At 38.6% G+C, this 20,348-nt stretch overlaps 1 pseudogene; it reads left to right on the plus strand.

Moving 5' to 3' along the window:
- Positions 1 to 20,348, plus strand: part of LOC127636388 (exosome RNA helicase MTR4-like) — a 48,575-nt pseudogene that overhangs the window by 28,070 nt on the left and 157 nt on the right.

The raw sequence follows: 20,348 nt of genomic DNA on the forward strand, positions 1-20,348 counted from the left end.
ATATGACAAGTGACTTGTGTGGCATGTTCAGAGTAAGGGTCTTCCTGATGTTGTAGAGCACAAACCTACATGATCTGGCTGTTGAGATGTGGTTGGTTAAATTGAGTTGGTTGTCGATGGTTACCCATAGATTTCTAACTGTTTTGGATGGTGTTATTGTAGATGAACCCAGCTGAACAGTGATGTTGTGCTCAACATCAGGCTTGGCTGGAAAGACGAGGAGTTGAAAGGGGTATTCCTTCATCCAGGCCGAGATGTCTGCCAAACCTGTCTGTCACCATGGAGTTGTCGGGATGGAAAGACATGTAGAACTGCGTGCTATCAGTGTAGCAGTTTTAAGAGTGTAGCAGTTTTAAGAGAACCCAATTGCTTGAATTATGGGTCCTAGAGACCCAAGTGCTTGAATGAGGGTCCTAGAGTGTCAAAAGTACTGTTGATGTCTGTAACCTTATCAGCAATAAAGTGGTGAAGACATCTGCTGTCAGTGAGGTGGAGGGGTAGGACAGAATGTCCTAAATGGACTGTGATGTGTCTGTGATGTTGTTGATCCTTGTCCTGGTAATAGGTTATTTTTCAGAAAACAAAATAAGCAGAGACTGGTGCTTACGCAGCTCTGCTGGATCTTTAGATTTCCTCCATCTCCTCTCAGCCCTCCTGATGTCAGTCTGATGTTCACGAAGAATGTCAGAGAGCCAGGGGTTGTGGTGTCATACGTGCTGGCCTGTAGGAGAGAGGACAGATGCAATCTAGACAGGTTGTTCAAGTGGAGCATAGTGTCTGTAGCAGTGTTTACATCCAGGGAGGAAAATTGATTTTGTGAGGGAAGAAAGGTAGTGACGGCAGTGGAAAGGCGGGTGGGTGAGAGAGAACGGAGGCTATGGCGAAAGGAAACCAGAAGTATATGGTAGTTTAGATGGAAGTGTCACGTTAACCTGAACAAAGTAGTGATCAGAAACATGTAAAGGTGTTAAAAGAACATTATTAGTTGTACAGTTACTTGTAAAAATGAGGTCCAGCTGGCTGCCTGATCTGTGCATTGCGGTAGTGAATAGACTTTCAAAGTCGAATGAGGCCAGAAGAGCATGAAGTTCTGCGGCCTGGGGCTTAACTATGTGTATGCTGAATTCACCAAGAACCACAAGTGGGCTGCCATCTTCAATGAACTCCTTCAGGACATCCAGCTCCTCGAGGAAGTTAGCAAGTTGACCTGTAGGGCAATATATGACATGGATTTTTATTGGTTGCGTTGTTCGCAAGTTGACCTGTAGGGCACTATATGACAACGATTTTTATTGGTTGCGTTGTAATATAGCATGGAATACAAATAGATTATTGTTAAATAGTGAGGAAAGTTGTGAAAATGTCCAGTTGTTTGAAATGAACAAACCTGTACCCCCACCCCTACTTGTATGCTGAGATATGTGAGGGAAGAAGTTGTTGGAGAGGGCAGAGGGTGTTGCTGTATTCTCTGGGTGTATCCACATTTCTGACAGAGCAAAGATGCTGAGTGTGTGGTGAAGGCTGGAATGAAGTTAGTTTGTTAACAGCTGACTGGCAGTGCCAGAGTTCAACCACAAATTATATCCAAACAACTCTAACCTAGCAGTGAATGATACTCTTTAGTTAAAACACTGTAATAAATATGCACTAACACAAGCAAGTTGAACACACAGTAAACAAACAACTCTAACCTAGCAGTGAATAAAACTTTATCTGCTCATTAGCTGCATCTCCACTATCGGGCCAAATAAGGGTGTGCTAGTGCATGCCAGGGCCCGTTGCATTCCCACTCTCTATTCCGGGGCTTCATCATGCCTGCTGTTTACCCTTGGGCCAAACAAGGCCAATGGGGGATTAAGGTGAGGTCATTTTCAAAGGCAGATTGCTGCCGAACTTGCCAGATTGTGTATCCAGCGCACTGTTGTACAGGTTCAAGGGAAATTGAAATTTGCTGGTACAGTTGTCTACATATCCATAAAAAGGTGCCCAAAGAAGGAACTTTCTATGGTTTGAGATCATGGACAGTGTGCTGGGACATCATCCTGTTGTTAATGGAGTGACCACTTGGGACACCAACGCTAACTTACAGTGCATCCGGAAAGTATTCCCAGCGCATCGATTTTTCCACATTTTGTTATGTTACAGCCTTATTCCAAAATTGATTAAATTAATTATTTTCCTCAAAATTATACAAACAATACCCCATAATGACATCTTGAAAGAAGGTTGTTTGAAATCTTTGCAAAAAATAAAAAACGAAAAAATCACATGTACATAAGTATTCACAGCCTTTGCCATGACACTCAAAATTGAGCTCAGGTGCATCCTTGGTAAATTCAGTTGATTTGACATGATTTGGAAAGGCACACACCTGTCTATATAAGGTCCCACAGTTAACAGTGCATGTCAGAGCACAAACCAAGCCATGAAGTCCAAGGAATTGTCTGTAGACCTCCGAGACAGGATTGTATCGATGCACAGATCTGGGGAAGGGTACAGAAAAATGTCTGCAGCATTGAAGGTCCAAATGAGCACAGTGGCCTCCATCATCTGTAAATGGAAGAAGTTTAGAACCACCAGGACTCTTTCTAGAGCTGGCCGCCCGGCCAAACTGAGCGATTAGGGGAGAAGAGCCTTAGTCAGGGAGGTGACCAAGAACCCGATGGTCACTCTGACAGAGCTCCAGCGTTTCTCTGTAGAGAGAGGAAAACCTTCCAGAAGAACAACCATCTCTGCAGCACTCCACCAATCAGGCCTGTATGGTAGAGTTGTCAGAAGGAAGACACTCCTCAGTAAAAGGCACATGATGGCCCGCCTGGAGTTTGCCAAAAGGCAACTGAAGGACTATCAGACCATGAGAAACAAAATTCTCTGGTCTGATGAATGGCAAGCATCATGTCTGGAGGAAACCAGGCACCGCTCATCACCTGGCCAATACCATCCCTACAGTGAAGCATGTTGGTGGCAGCATCATGCTGTGGGGATGTTTTTCAGCGGCAGGAACTGGGAGGGTCAGGATCGAGGGAAAGATGAATGCAGCAATGTACAGGGACATCCTTGATGAAAACCTGCTCCAGAGCACTCTGGACCTCAGGCTGGGGCGAAGGTTTATCTTCCAACAGGACAACGACCCTAAGCACACAGCTAAGATAACAAAGGAGTGGCTACGGGACAACTCTGTGAATGTCCTTGTGTGGCCCAGCCAGAGCCCAGACTTGAACCCGATTGAACATCTCTGGAAAGATCTGAAAATGGCTGTGCACCGACACTCCCCATCCAACCTGATGGAGCTTGAGAGGTCCTACAAAGAAGAATGGGAGAAACTGCACAAAAATAGGTGTGCCAACCTTGTAGCATCATACACAAAAAGACTTAAGGCTGTAATTGGTGCCAAAGATTTTACACATTTTTATTTTTATTTGCACATTAAGTTAAGCTCCTTGGTTGAGGAGATTCACCCTTTACTATGTAAAGAACTTTGAGTGTCTAGAATAGCGCTATATATATATTAGTAAGGAATTATTATTAATTATTAAAAGTTGTTTGTTAACAGTAGTTAATGTAACATTAACCAACAATAAACATTTGTAATTTTTATTAACTAACTAATAACTTAGTAATATGTTGTTCATGATACCTAATGCATTAAGGAATAATGTACAGTCAGCCGATTATCGCACAATAAACCGGACATCTTTAAAAAAAGATTTATTAAACTAATTTTGAATCTAAGAATTATTAACAAGATGTTTACTGTATTTTTAAACCAAATCTATAAATACTGCGATTTTTATTTTTTTATATACAATTTAAAAAAAAATGTTTTATTCTGTATTGCTCAGCCGTAGCCATGATGTGAATTTCTTTATGCAGATGCAGCTATATAAAGATTCTCCAGTCAGATCTGTTTGTTTGTTGATCAGGTTGTTCCTGTGATGCATCTTGTCACTTCCATCAGCTCCGTCCATCTCTACATCCCTAAAAACCTGCGACCATTTGACAACAGACAGAGCATGCTCCAATCCATGCAGGTCAACACACTTGCATGCATGCATAAAACGTTTTTGTTTGAAATGGCATACTGCCATACATCTCATACTGTTTTTATTTTATTTTTTTGTATGTAGCTTATGCTTTGCGCAGTATTGCACATTTTCTGTATGCATGAATACCAGTATGACTTGGTGTGATAAATAGATGTATCTTTTCTATTTCCTGTGTAGTGAAGGAACTGACAGTATCAATTAGATTGAACCCGCCAAATGTTGACATTTGACAAAATTGGATTAAAAATGACCTTATTTTATGAGATAACCAGACAACACTCACTATAATTGCATAGTGTTACAATTGAAAACATGTAATTTTGCATGCTGCAAATAGAACTGAATGTTAATCCCTAGGAGCGGTCACTTAACTCTATTTCCTGCTTGACTATCTCCGTGGTTTATCTCTTAATGAAAGGTGCTGAATGACAGTCGTTATAATCGTTCAAGAGGTTTTAAAGATAAACACAGACAATTACTCTAATGTCTGGTTCCCAGGAGGTGCAGAAGCGTTTCCCAGACAGTGTTCTGCTGCTGGATCCTGTAGATGACATGGGAATCAAGGATCCAGGTTTAAAGAAGGTTGTTCAGAAGGTGGAGGCATTCGAGCACAGGATGTATACACACCCCCTGCACAGCAACCCCAACCTGGAGGCCCTTCTACACCCTTTGTGAAAAGAAAGCACTGGTGAGCTCCATCTCTCTGAGCTTTAAACCTCATTGAACTTAGGAGACCTTGGTGTTATAAATGGATGGTTCGCCCAAAAATGAAATTTCTCTCATCACCTTTGTTGTTTCGAATCCCTGTGACTTTAAGCGTAACACAAAAGTAAATGTTAGAACAAATGGGTGAACTATTCCTTTTAGAATATGGCAGGATTTGCAAAAGTCACAATGGAATTGTGAAGTTCATTGTATAAATGTCATTTCTTTTCACTGACGCATTTAGCTGTTCAGTGCAGGAGTCACAAATGTCATTTGAAATATAGTTCTGTTGTTTAACGCACTGAAAGAGGCGGGAGTCGTATCCTGCAACGGAAATCTTGAAGGTCCACTCGTACCAAACAAAGGCGGGAAGCTGGCTTTGGAATGGGGTGAAAAGGTGCTAAGATCGGAACAAAAACAATCATGAAATGCTTATTTGGGCCACATAGTTGCTCGTATTGTGCGGTGGTATTATGGGGATAAGCAGCTTGTTTAATGCTGTCCCTACAGTCATGTACTTGGGTTAGATTTGTCGTTACCTACGTGTAATAGAATAAAATAGTGAGAATCATTATGGTCACAGCCAACCATAAAATGTAGAATTATACAATTCTGAATCTATGTACTGATTATCATTGTCCCATGTCTGCCAAACATGTTGAGTGGTCCAAACATCATCTGCAGCCTGAAACTGAACGTTTGACTGGATTTTAGGATTTAATGCACTTATCTGCATAGAAAGCTATAGGATGTCCCCTCACTCCCTTGCTACTATTTAGTGAATGACTTAACTTGCAGTGTGCTGTCTGTCTGCACTGGTCTCAGACCAGTTTGATATGCTCTTTATTGTCATCCTAACTCCATATAAAGACTCTGAAAGCAACATTTTTCAGCTTATGGATAAACCCATTGATTCTCAATGTGATAATGCACAGTAAATATAGGAATTAATTTACTAATGTTAATGAAATTAACTGTATTGTACAGTGATAACAAAATAAAATATAACAAAATGACAATGTATATTAAAATGAAGCAAAATGACCCACATATGTTTTGAAAGTTATTCAACATAACTAACATGTTTTTTCTACTTTTGAGGAAATGCGGTGCCAGATTCCACATATGTGGCAACAGATTTTTAAAGCGACATATTAAGTGAACCTAGAGTAACCTAGTTACTCTTTACAAACAGGTTTAAAATAATGTAATTTTTTTTAGATTTCTTACCAGAGGCACTTTTGTTGGCGCTGCGTCCATTGGAGCGCTTCAAGGAAATCGACGGCACGCTGTTGTCACATGACTCGGTGCTTCAGAAGTTTTACCCTTTAAAATGACCTTCTGGAGACGTGTGAATAGTATTCAGTCAGTTTTTATTCATTTAAATTATGTGTTGCATATAGCAAAGCCAAAATCCAACGTCCACGCATGTGGATGAGGGGTTGTACAAGGTTAAATTAAACATTGACAAATTTGTTTTTGGTTTATTATTGGGTTCCAGATATCTCTCTGCTGCTAATAATTCACAGCACAAAATAATGTTTAAGTGAACTTGTCTTTCAGGGCTCCAGACTGTGACTTAATTGGTTGCAAATGTGACAATAATTTTAAATCTAGTCGCCACTGGCAAATTTCGTCCAATATATTAAGGAGGTGTTACTGAATTACACCTTTAGAATGCGCCAGGGTTTTTTCTGCCACTTTTCACCCTATCTGTAGCATTGAGCTCGCTGCACGCATTACAAATAGATCCAGGATGTCTGAGTCAAACAAATTCATGCTTCTGAATAAATCCAGCGATTCTTTAAGATGGCAACTAAAATCCAACTAAAAAGGTCATGAGCCATTTGGCTCCTAAATGTTTCTTTTTTTTTTCTCTCTGGTGCACTGAATTTTATGATTGGGGTCATATTATCTTTTGCTTTGGTTAGCTTTGTTATTGGTTATTGGGTAGTTCATGTCACTTAAGCTGTGCACGTTGACATTTAGCTAGCTTCTACCAAGTGGCAGGCGAATTTGCAGCAAAATACCATAGTGTTTTATTGGATGGAGCTCACAAGTTAACCGGTTAGCCTTTTAGCTTAGCATTTTCTTCTTTAAATTTCCATCAAGTTTCTCCTCACTACCGCCACCTAGTGATAGTGATTTGTTTATCAATAGAACTTTTACATTGGGGTATACTTAATTTTACTTATATTACACACACACAACAGTTGGTTCCGGTCTTCAAATCTAACGAGATTTGGGACGAGAGACTTTCCATGACAGCATCAGCACTCAGACGCTTCACTGTTTGTATCACTCCGCTTGTGATCATGCCGTTCTAAACTAAGGTGTAAGAGCAGTTCACATCTGTAAGGAGTTACTGTCATTATTTTTGTAATGAAATATGTTAGCCAGTAGGTGGACAAAAGATAATTTTTGTGTGTTATATGAGCCAGTTGGTGACATAAATTGAATCCGTTAGTCATTGTTTACATAGAACTGCTCTCTGTGATCGCTCGTATTACCACTACATTACGAAATAGGGAGAAATACCCCTGCTTGGACGCTATTTTTCCACTGAGAAAGCTGACCTTCAGAACACTGACAGCATCTCTGCTTGGGAGTGGCAACAGGTGATTGTGCACCTCGTCTCTCTCTCTCTCCTCTCTCTTGCACGCACACACACACACACACACATCCTTGTTTATCCAATAACTTGTTCGAAACAGCACAAGCCATGATAATATTTCTGAAGTGAACTTTTTGAATTACTAATGAAGGCTTGGATGCATCATTTGTTTTGAACCAGCAACTGCAGATTCTGATCCGTCACGTAAGAAAGTAGTTCCATGCACAAATGCGTTTTTATGAACGTACTCGGTTTTTCATTTTTTTTTTTAAATGTACTGTTGTATATAAGCAATATCGCAGTCGTGCTATATGGCCCTACATCAGCACTGCTGTTATTACCTACAGCACTCACAGCAGTGCTGATCACTGACCCCTGCTGACAACAGGTAGTATTTCAAGCTTGAATTGGTCCGATGGTAGTAATATTACCTACCGTACAGTCCGGTGACATCATTAATTGTTCATTTTTAACGCATTATTTTTCTATAATTGCATTGAATTAACGCATTACATTGACAGCCCTAATTATAACACAATATTGGCTTGGTAAGTATACCATAATATGTCAAATATACGGTAACTCTTATTCTGTAATCTGAATGAATTTCCCTCCACTCAAAGGATATAACAAATATTTTCTGGGATATTGTGAGGTCATTGCTCGGTCAGTGTTGAGCTCATGTCCTAGTTGTTCATGAAAGTAGGTCATGACATTTTCATCACATTTGTTGTAGCAAATACGCTATAAAGCACGAGAGGCTTTTGAATACTCATGTATTGTTGATTGTAGGCTGTGGAGAAGTGAGAAATACTTGCTCTTTAGTTTGCTTGAAAACAAGTCCAGTCATGTCCCGTTTTCATTCTACATCTGAATCAAGTTAGAATGATCTCAGATAAGCTGTAAAGTGGATAATGTGTTTAGAGCTGCTCAGACTCTCAGACTGTTATAAGGGTTGAATCAATTGCGTCGCAGCAGAACAATACCATTAACCTCTCCGTCTCAACCGATACTAGCTTGCTGAACCGATTTGATCCAGTGTTTTTTTTCATTAATATTTAGTTGGTGAACTTTAGCTTTAGGGGAGGGCAGTATGACCAAAATCATATATTATAGTAGTAGTTTCATATCACTGTATAACGGTATATGTCACAATTTAACTATTCTTGCTGTATCAAAAATGGTTAATATACTAAATACTCATGGTAATGTCTTTATTTTGGAAAGTCTGGTGAATAAAATATTTGATAAAGTGCTTTCATCTGGTTTAATGTATTTCCTTTTATTTGGAACTTTAAGGACATAAACCGAAATATAAAATGATTCCTAAGAAATTGAGAAGTCTGAAATCAGTGCAAAATCAGATTCATACTATGCAATAAGAGTTAAACTCAAAACAGTAAAACTAATATTATGAAATGGGTAGTTTTGACTTTAAATTCTGATTGGATGAGCCCCATTCATATCACATAAAAATGCCAATATACAGTACACACTCCTGATTTGCATTAATTGAATTATATATTAAGAATACATAAGCAAGTTTTCACATTACTTGCCAAAAATAAACAACAAAAGTTTTGCATTGTGCCTAACTCGTCACTCTTTATCTTTAAAAAAAGCTCAAATCTGGGTTAAAGTGATGCACTTACAATGGAAGTGAATGGGGGCCAGTCTGAAAACGTTAATGTACGCATCGTTTCAAAAGTATAGACACAAGACATAATGTGTGTTAACATTATTTTAGCGAGATAAAATCACTTACTAACCTTTTCCGTGTAAAGTTGCAGCCAATTTTACAACTTCGTTGCCATGACGACGTATCAATGTAAACCCTAAAACGACTGTAAAAGTTTTGATTTAAACTACAGCTCAAATAATACATGAGTTTTAACAGAAGAATTAATGTGAGTGCTTCACATTTCTGCCTTTTTAAAACCTCCCAAAAATTGGTCCCATTCACTTCAATTGTAAGTGTCTCACTGCAAATTTGAATTTGTGCTTTTTTTTTTTACAGGAGGGAGGAGTCAAAATAAATTAGTTGTTATCAACATTATGCCACAAATGCTGTCGATTGAGCTTAACCTGTATTGAACCTGGAATATTCCTTGTTCTTCCTCATTTCTTGTTTTGGACACATCACAATTTTTATCACATTATTTTTATTTTTTGCAAACATTTAAATAACGCAAAGCAGTGGTGCCAACTGATAGCTACGCATACTAATTTACCGCTGTATAACCGTTGCAGCAAAGTATACTATCATGCCACCCAGTGCTAGTTGGCTAAGTGTTTAATATTAGCTAGCCAATGATTATTTCATGTTTAGTCAGCAAAAAATTTGAAAATTAAATGTATAAATAAATATAGCATTCAAGTTTAGTGCCATCAATCTGAATAATGATAGTTATGTATTCTAATAAAGAGAACAAAAACTGACTAAATACTTTTTCATCAATACTTTTTTTTTACAAATGAAAATTGTTTGTGCTAAGCTCTAAAAGCACATTTTGTAAACAGATTGCACTCTATATTGATGTTTCTTCCTGGAATATGCATCTTAGAAATTTACATTCTGCAAAGTTTGCGTTGTAAAAATGTGCATTGTTGCACGACTTGCATTTTATCACCCGTTATTGAAAAAATGAAACATTTTCTCATGTGCTGACGTGTGTGTTTCAGACTGCAGGCGACATTAAAGCAGCAAAGCGTGAAATAAAGAGAGCTCGTACCGTCCTGCAGATGGACAAGCTGAAGTGCAGGAAGCGTGTGCTGCGGCGTCTTGGATTCGCCACTTCCTCTGATGTCATTGAAATGAAAGGCCGTGTGGCCTGCGAAATTAGCAGGTAGAGTTGCCCAAAGAAAACACATGTTTCTGTTCTATTGTAGTAATCCGGGTACTCACTTGCATTTAATGTCTTGAGTGTAAAATCGTTGTTGTTTACAATAACATCACAATAATAACACACTCACTGAGCACTTTATTAGGAACACCTGTAGACCGACTTATACATGCGATTATCTAATCAGCCAATCATGTGGCAGCAGTGCAGTGCTCAAAATCATGCAGATACGGGTCAGAAGCTTCAGTTTATATTCACACAACCATCAGAATGGAGGAAAAATTTTATTTGGACTGTGGCATGATTGTTGGTGCCAGACGGGCTGGTTTGAGTATTTCTGTAAGTGCTGATACACGCACAACAGACTCTAGTGTTTACTCAGAATGGTGCCAAAAACAAAAAACATCCAGTGAATGTCAGTTCTGTGGATGGAACCGCCTTGATGAGAGAGGACAACGGATAATGGCCAGACTGGTTCGAGCTGACAGGTTTTTGGCAGTGCTATTCAACTGGAGGCCTGTTTGAAACTTTCAGTGGCCCACCTGAGGTTATCAGTTGTCTCCGGGGCTGTTCACACTGAACATATTTTGTATCTGTTCATGCTGTTTTTCTATTGCTTTCCTATGTAAACTTGAGCTCTCTGCACGCTGCAACACTTCTCAATGTTTTTACAGTGTCTTGTGCAAGATCACCGCATTTTTAGACTCTCAGAGGTTGTGATATGAATGATCACTACCCGTCATTTCAGGGTTTGAAATTAACACCTTCCAAGCGCCAAATGCGGGTGAATTTTGCGGTGTCATACGCTACTTTGACAGGCGCTTTTTTGCCGGTTTGTGTCAGCTTGTAAAATAATGTTACATGTTCTAGTTTTGTCATCAAGTGGATTCTGTAGGTCTTCAGTCAGTAATGTTGCAGGTCTTTACATTGAACGTCTCTCATTAGCTAGTCCCGCTGCTCATTGAATGTCTCAGTTAGCAGTAGGGATACCACACTCATGTACTTGTATGTGTGGAGCCAGTGTTGTGTTGAATTCTGCAGCTTTTCCGGAGGTGAAAACTTCAGTAGGATGTGTCTACAGCATTTACACACTACTGTCACGTGTAACTGACCTATTAGAAAATGTATACTGTGCTGATTAATTATGCAGGAAATATTAAAAATGAGCATATACTGTATGTGGGATTATAAGAAGAAATTGATTGAATTAAAATGACTGAGAATTAAGAAACCCTGGTAATTATTACATTACCCCATGCCACCATATAAAATGAATCCCATCCGAACAGGGCTTAATACTACTACTAAAAATAATAATAAATCAATAGTAATTGTGATGCTCTGTTATGCAGCATTTTATTTGACAAAAATAACTCAAATATTGTATTTTGGATTGTGCTGTGAATTTCTGAATAACACCACCTCATTTGATAAAAATAACAGAGTTATGTTAAAGATTTATTCTATTTTCATTTGATTTAAAGTTTTAATTGAATTAACTTATTTAGACACAGTTTTGTTGAAATAATTTATATAATATGTTGATATGGATTTCAGAAAAAAGTTAAACAAAAAACCGGTATCAGTATCTGCAAGTACTGAAAACGAAGTATCGATACTCGTTCTAAAAAAATAAATAAATAAAAAAATTAATTGACTAAACCAAGAACTGTTTTTGTGTTGTGAGAACATAAAACTCAGAGTTACTTACTGGTCGGTCATATGAGAACATGTAGTTGTGGTGGCGTGGTGGTGGCATAGTGAGCTAAAGTGGTCATAGTGGACTAAAGCACATAGCTGGTAAGCAGAAGGTTGTTGGTTCGATCCCTAGAGCCACCACCATTGTGTCCATGAGCAAGGCACTTAACTCCAGGTTGCTCTGGGGAGATTGTCCCTGCAATAAGTGCACTGTAAGTCACTTTGGATAAAAGCATCTGCCAAATACATAAATGTATAATGTAAATGTTTAAAATACAAATTAAGTTTTGTTGTAATAAGTGAATAATCTGAAAATAAATAAATAGACTATATGGCAATTAAAAATTCATAAATAGAACAGTACAGTTCTTAAAAAAAACAAATATATATATATTTTTAAACATGCTTACAGTGTTGTTAATTTGCCTCATGTCTGTAAAATCCACTTGTAAAATGCAATAATTAAAAGAAATGGCCGGGATGAAATCTATCTGTCTGGAAAATGTTTTCACTGGCTGGTGGGCTAAAAAGTTAATTTCGGACCCGGCATCATTTTGACTGAATGAGAAGATTAAAGAACTAAAATCTTGGACAACTGACAAGCGTGAGTTTAGAGAAACAGAAGAGTTCTGTTCATTCATTTGGTCAAGAAAACATTCAAGTTGAAGTCAAAAGTTTAAATCATTACATACACACTTGCATTTGGGTAACGTTTGATGCAACTTCACCAACAATTACAAACTTCACTGTTATTTAATACAATTTGTATTACTCTTAATTACTCTCTCTCTCTCTCTCTCTCTCTCTCTCTCTGTTATGGACCAATTTTGAAAGCACTTTTTAATTCTGTTTTTGGTTTTGTATTGTTTTTTCAGAATTTTCTGCTTGAAAATTGTTCTCGTGAAAATAAAAAAGTTATAGCTATGAACACAGATGTTTTATTTTTATAGTAAACAAATATTATAGACCTAAAATAACACTATATCTGATAGAAGCTTTATGTTAAAATATTCTTGATCCGCATGCATCAGATTAGTTTCTATCTGGCCCACTTGTTGATGCAGTTGAATAGCCCTGGGCTATGGTAACTCAGATAACCACTCTGTACAATTGTAGTGAGCTGAACAGCATCTCAGAATGCACAACACGTTGAACCTTTAGGCGGATGTGCTACAACGGTAGAAGACAACGTCTGGCACTATATTAGGACCATAGTGTTCATAATAAAGTACTAAGTGAGTAAATCATCAGTAAATATAATAATGAATGGATGAAAAAAAAAAATAAGGTTTATCCTAAAAGAATAGTTTACCCAAAAAAGCAGGCAGAAGACTTTGAATATAGCATACTTTGAGTAAATTACTTTTCATTTTTGGGTGAACTATTTCTTTAATATGAGGTGCTAAAAAACATGTAGATCTCCCCTTTAAAACCAATGCATTTTAGCCACAATTTAATGAACCACTGCTTTTAAATGACCCTTGTTCTAAACGCTGGAGCTTGTTCTTGTGTATTTTCAGTGCCGATGAGCTGCTGCTGACAGAGATGGTGTTTAACGGGCTGTTCAACGATCTGACGGCGGAGCAGGCCACCGCGCTCCTCAGCTGCTTTGTCTTCCAGGAAAACGTAAGGCCAAAACGTCATCATGCACACACAGTAATGTGGTTGGGGTGTACAGTAAATAACAAGAGAAGTCAATGAGCTATGACGGTTATGGGCCAAAATACCATGTTTTGATTGGCTTAAAATGGTCATGAATGCTGGGAATGGGTTCGTTTCAGACTTGTGAAGAACGTGCCACAGGATTATTATTGTTTGTAATTTAGCTTGCACTTCTGATCTAACTTCATAGGGTACTTGGCAAGCCATTACTAGTTTTAAAGTAACACTTTGCAAAAGGAGTAACGTGAAGAAGCGTGATTTCTCAGGCTCTGTGTGTCTGTGTTCATCACAGTTCATAAGTGACTAACTACATTGGAAACGTGCTGTATGTTGGTTTGTGAAGAATGCTGGTGCATGTGTGGTAGGACAGCTGTTTGCTCTCTTTTGTCAGCTGTCAGTTTCAAGTTCTTCCACCTTTCATAAGCCTGTGGGAGTGTCCAACTAAAGAGAAGTAGACAAAGAGAAGTTCTAAAGCATGTGGTACTTTTGCCATAGAAATGAGTTAAAGAGCATCGCTCTGGGCCAAATCTCCAGCGAAGATTAAAAACAGAAATTGTTTGTTCCACCTTTCCAAAGGCATGTGCAATGTTATTTTCATGTCACAAGTGATGTTGCATTGAAAAATCTTCACACTATTCTCCACGGCATCCACGCACAACTCACCACGCGCCCCACCACGAGTGAGAACCACATTATCGCGACCACGAGGAGGTTACCCCCATGTGAGCCTTTCCTCCCTAGCAACCGGGCCAGTTTGTTTGCTTGGGAGACCTGGCTGGAGTCTCTCAGCACGCCCTGGATTCGAACTTGCGACTCCAGGGTTGGTAGTCAGCGACTTAAGCCCATAGTATACTTCGGTCAGACACTAATTTGGAAACGACAACAGTGGATGTGCATGTCAAGAGTATTTCGTCGATGACGTTGACGCAAAAAATACGTCGACGCAAAATATGCGCGTCGATTTGTCAGACCCTAAACAAAGATGGCGGCGCTGGAGAGTAGTAGCAACACGAGTGGCTCCTCAGACTATCAGAAGTGCAAGGCGGCACGCACTCGTTCCTCTAAAGTATGGGAATTCTTTAATTTAAAAGGAAACAATTCCGTGATATGTCGTCTTTGCAAAATGGAGATGGCCTTCCATTCTAGCACCACGGCAATGCACCAGCACCTTAAGAGGCGCCACCCGGGAGCAGCTGCATGTTGAAATGCTCACATTCCTCCACTCCAATATATGACTGTATTTTGTCTTGAATGACACACACACACACACAGTATTCTTAAGGTGAAAGGAAAGTGTCAGTGTAAGTTGTTATTTGCATGTGAATGAAGATGCTTTTTTTCAGTAAGCTAGGCCTATGTTCAACATAAATGTTGAATTCTGAATGTTTATTTTCATTATTTACTTTTTGTTGGAAAAGCACTTTCTGTATTACCTTAAAGCCCCCAAGTTTACAATAGTTACTGTATTCTTTCAATTGCTCTATACAAGTATTTTGGGTGACCTTTTTATTTTTTTATTGAATGCTAGACATCAAGTTGTTGTTATTTTAATCTGAAAGAAGAATTACAAGATGCACTTTTTTTTCAGAAAGCTAGGCCTATGTGTTTTCAAGGCTCCAAGGTTTTATTGAATGCTACCTCTGACTAAGAATGCAATACTTTGCACTTGTATAGTCTTTTATTTTGGAATTTTAAGAGCAATAAACATATATTGCAATGTTAAGGAATTCATGTTTTTTTCATTGAGATATGTAAATCAACATGTATAAATTGCTATTAGTCAATTAATGGGGAGATAATCGAATCAAAATCGAATCAGACTGAAAAAATAAAATAAAAAATGAATCGTTAGATTAATTGATGCATCGAAAAAATTATCGCTAGATTAATCGTTTAAAAAATAATCGTTTATCCCAGCCCTAGTCAGGAGACACCTGCATTTGTTTAACTAGAGTCTGATTAGTATAAAAACAACTTTATGGCTCTATACTCTTGAAGATAAATGGTCCAGTCTATCATAGTTGTATTGCGCATGCGCCAACTGCCCGTGTATGTGCGCACAGTAAAAGGAAGTATACTTTTACAGGCTCACGTTTGACTGTACGCAGACGCTAAGCGTTCACGTCAAAGCTGAAATATACTTTGGGCTTTAGAAAAACATGTCTCGAGATCCCTGCATTTTGAATTGCGCTCGATTTGAATACAGGAACACATTCTCATAAATCTTGTGCTGTTGTCAAGTCAAGAGTGTTGTTTGTTGTCTGTACAGCTGGGCGTTGTCTAAAGCTGGAGTTTTGCGTACTGCTCCCTGCTGAAAACCGGTGGTACTTCACGCTTGAATTGCTCTATGGTAGGAATTTTCCTATTACAGTCCTTATTAAGTGTTAAATCATCAGCCCAAGTTATTAAGGGAAATAAGGCACAACATGAAGCAGTTGTTTATTGTTGCAACATAGCAATTCTCTGGATTAATATACAATTCAACTGTTAACATCTTCAGATGTGCTCATCCAAGTTTAAATTGAGAATTTAGAGCCATGCGTTTTATGTGTACTGGTTTGAGTCTTTTGTTTCAGAAATTATGTTATTTGAGACTTGGCGCATGTTGAGTTATTTAAAGGAATGGGTCACCCTGAAAGGAAAATTGTCATTATTTTTGTAAATGTCGTTCCGAACATGTATGAATTTGTTACGTGGAACACAAAAGGAGGTGTTTTAATGAATGTCTCGGTCCATCTTTTCAATTCCGTATCAGCTGATACTCACTTTAAAGCTTTGAAAATGGCCCAAAAGTAGTCAATGTGATTTTGCTCATATTCCAAGTCTTCTGAAGGCAAACGATATGAGAGAACCCAAAGTGTAACCCCTTTTTATTAGTGAAAACCTGAACATCCACTGCACATTAATGAGCGCTATGAGAGCAGCTCATTCACATTCGTTAATTGCATTCACATGAGAACTTTGCACTCTTGCGTTGTTTTAAGAGCTAAAAACAACAAACAAAAGAATGTGCAAATTTTTTTTTATACACCGTTAACATGATATACAATTTTAGAATTCGTTCTTACCGCTCAACTCTATTCAACATTGTTTTGTTGTAAAGTCTGTGCTACAGTCTGCATTTTTAAAGTTACAAAACAATAGAATTTATTCAAGTTCATCCACTTTGACTCCATGTTCATGACTTAAATTAAAGTCTCTATGAAGCCTGGCAGATCTCATTCCTATCTGTGCATGTCAGGATCTGTCTGTGCTTTACACTCCAGTTAGAATGTTAAACTCTGCTTCATGCTTTTATCCAGTGCGCTGCAGCAAGATTTTCAATTGTTATTTATATGACTGATGGACTGGCGACCTGTCCAGGGTGTCCCCCGCCTTTCGCCCAATGTTAGCTGGGATAGGCTCCAGCCCCCCGCGACCCTGTACACAGGATAAGCGGTTGACAATGGATGGATGGATGGATTTATATGACTGTGTACCCTGTTTCTCCCTCCATCCACAGGCCAATGAGATGCCCAAACTGCGGTGCGGTGGTGCAGCGGTTAGCACTGTCGCCTCACAGCAAGAAGGTCGTGGGTTCAAACCTTGGTTGCCCCGGCCTTTCTGTGTGGAGTTTGCATGTTCTCCCCGTGTCTGTGTGGGTTCTCTCCGGGTACTCCGGCTTCCTCCCACCATCCAAAAGACATGCAGGCTAGGTTAATTGGTGTCTCCAAAAAAAATTGCCCTAGGTGTGGATGTGGATGTGGAGGTGAGTGTGAGTGTATGTCTGTCTATGTGTGGCCCTGCGATGGACTGGCGACCTGTCCAGGGTGTCCCCCGCCTTTCGCCCAATGTTAGCTGGGATAGGCTCCAGCCCCCCGCGACCCTGTACACAGGATAAGCGGTTGACGATGGATGGATGGATGGATGGATGGATGGTTTGATATTTTCCTGATGATATTCATAATTAGTTAGAGTGATGAGTATCGCAGTGAGCGGTTTATTAAAGTTTTGTCAGTTATGCTTCCTAGACTGCAAATCATATTGTTTCACGGCCCTTTGTGATCTTGCAAGTATGTGTGTTAAGTAGGGATACACTGATATGTATCGGCCGCCAGTATGTATCGGCCAATTATTGACCATGAAATATGAGCATGAAAAATTGATGGTTCACTTACTAATCAACACACTGTAAAATCTGAATTAAAATGCACAATCCAGAAATAAGGATAGCCACAGTGAAGAAGGGTTGGTACTCCTAAGGACATGTAATATTTTATTTATAATCATTCTCATATTAATGAGGAAAAACCGTTGTGACAGATGTGAAAGCGGTACTTGCCTATACATGATGAGGTAAAACCATCCAAAACTCTTTGAAACCAGCAAACTTTGACTTCTGAGACATTGGTATGGTATCCAGTAAAGGTGCACAATTGATTGATTTAAGATAAAATATGGTCTTGTGCGATTACGAAAGCTTAAAAGTTGACAGAAATCAGTGCTTCAGTAAGTATTATTTGTCATGGAGGACAACTTTTATCGCATCGCTTCTGGTCAGAACATGTATTAGTTCTCAATTATCATTAACATTGACATTGTCAAATTTCCATATAACCATAATTTTCCAGAAATGAACAAATTTAGTAACCCATTTGTGAGCAAGAGTTCAGAATCATTGATGTTGATTTGATTGGTGCTACATCAGTACATGAGGCATTATGAAAAGTTTCAGTAAGCTCTGAAACTTTGCTCTGTCCAGAGCATGATGTGAGTCTTGAAACATGAATCTCGTGTCTTGCTGTCAAGAAAATCCCCCATCTGTCCATGCTTCAGCTTTTGGCTTTTTTCAAGTGCTTTGGCAAACAGCAAAGCACTTTGTAATGATAAATTGTAGTGAAGGAGGTATATTTTATGAAAAATTTAGAAATTCCCCTATTTCTTCTTTCTTTCACTCTGTGATGATAGTATGTTGAATTGGTCTGTTTGGAGAACTTAAAATATTGTGCAAGTAAAACCCTTTTGCCAAGGAAGGTTTCACAGAAAAAACCCATTGTAATAGAACTGGACAGAGAAACTACAGCTCTGTTCTGAAACCAAGTGAACTGCCTTTTAAGGCAGCATCTTAACTTTCATAAGTGACCAATTTGAAAGGTTCTCTGCACAGAAGACTTGACTCGCAATGGATTGAGTTTGATGTTGGCATGTTGCTTAGGGCTTTTGATATAACGTGTTAATTTAATGTGATTTATATAAAAAATTACACAATTAATAATGCCTCCTGCCTCGTATGTTAATTCCATAATAATAAGTATATATTTTCCTATCATCGTAGCAACTAAACTTGAAGTGCATGTAACTTTGTGTTCAGTAGGGGGCAGTCAGCGTGCCTCAAATCTCAGAAGCAGCGCAGCAACAGAAGAGAGCCGGTCATGCATCATTTGCATTCTGTATGAAACAGAATGCCTGGAACTTGAGATTTGCTTTATTGTTTTAAGTTTCAAGTACTTTTAACTTAGCACAGTATCCTAAAAGTGTCCTCCTGATGCATATGTACATAGGGTAAACATAAAGCAGATGAAATGCCAGAGCACGTCCTGTGAGAACAGAACAGATTGATGAACTTTATTATTTTTGCCGCCTCCGTAGGCAGCTCACCAGGTTTTGGAGTGCAAGCGGAGTATGCTTTGTACAAATTTCCTGAAAATGACCATATGTGGCTGGTATGTAGTTAGTAAAAACTGAGCTGTTTATAATTTATCAGTCCACAGGAAGGACTAACCCCTTTCTCTCTCTCTCCCTTTCAGGCAGTATTATCCACTGCATGCAAAGATTAGAGGAACTCTTGAGGCAGATGTGCCAGGCAGCCAAGGCTATTGGCAATACAGAGCTGGAGAACAAGTTTGCAATGGGTAGGACATCCCGTATACATAGTGTGAATCATTTAACTAAACGGAGACGTCTCCCATTTATTTTGGGCAGCTTTAAGCACTGGACTGGTTAACCAGTTGACTTGTTCTACTCCCATCTGTTCAGTGTTTTTATACATGAATGATTTATTTACACCAACAACGCCATGAACTCTTGAACATTTCAGCTTTAGTTTCTAGCAAGGTTTCAAGGCCTAATAAACTGGTCTGCTGTCTACTGCCATTTGAGGGTTCATTCTTTAGTTCCTTCAGTGCAATTTTTTTAATTGTTGGTTTAATTGTTACAAATTAAAACTTTTTTTTTTTTTTTTTTAAACTCTATGCTTCGACTCTCAAATGATTCCTAAAGATTTTTACCATAGCATGTTACAAAGATAATGATGCACTACTCTAGTAGGCTACATTTCACTCAAAACTAGATAAAGATATCTTTGATGTTGGCGGCTTGACAAAGCCTTGAATGAAAGTTTAAACTAGTTTTATGGTAATACAGTCATTAAAGACAATCATATATTCAGATACATTTTGTAGAGTAATTTAAAGGTGCTATAATCGATTATTTTATTTTTTTTTTATGGAAAAGTACGCAAAAATGTTCCTTCTCCCTGAGAGATGTGACCGCTCTAGACTCTGTAAACAGCAAACATGTGTCCATGGACAATGATGCTTTCGACCTGTCATTCATTTTGCACGTTCTCATAGTGTTGTAGTGAATCTCAGGTGAGTTTAGTGGATGTAGCCTGAAAGCTCTAGGATGAGTTGGCGTTAGGGATTATAAAATATCAGATAAAACATTCCATTTTAAATTAAGATTGAACTTTTCCAATGTTTTGAAGATGGGCAAGGGTTTCCGTGTACAAAACTCATGTAC

Source organism: Xyrauchen texanus, chromosome 44 (genome assembly GCF_025860055.1).
Source record: "Xyrauchen texanus isolate HMW12.3.18 chromosome 44, RBS_HiC_50CHRs, whole genome shotgun sequence".
Taxonomy (NCBI): Eukaryota; Metazoa; Chordata; class Actinopteri; order Cypriniformes; family Catostomidae; genus Xyrauchen; species Xyrauchen texanus.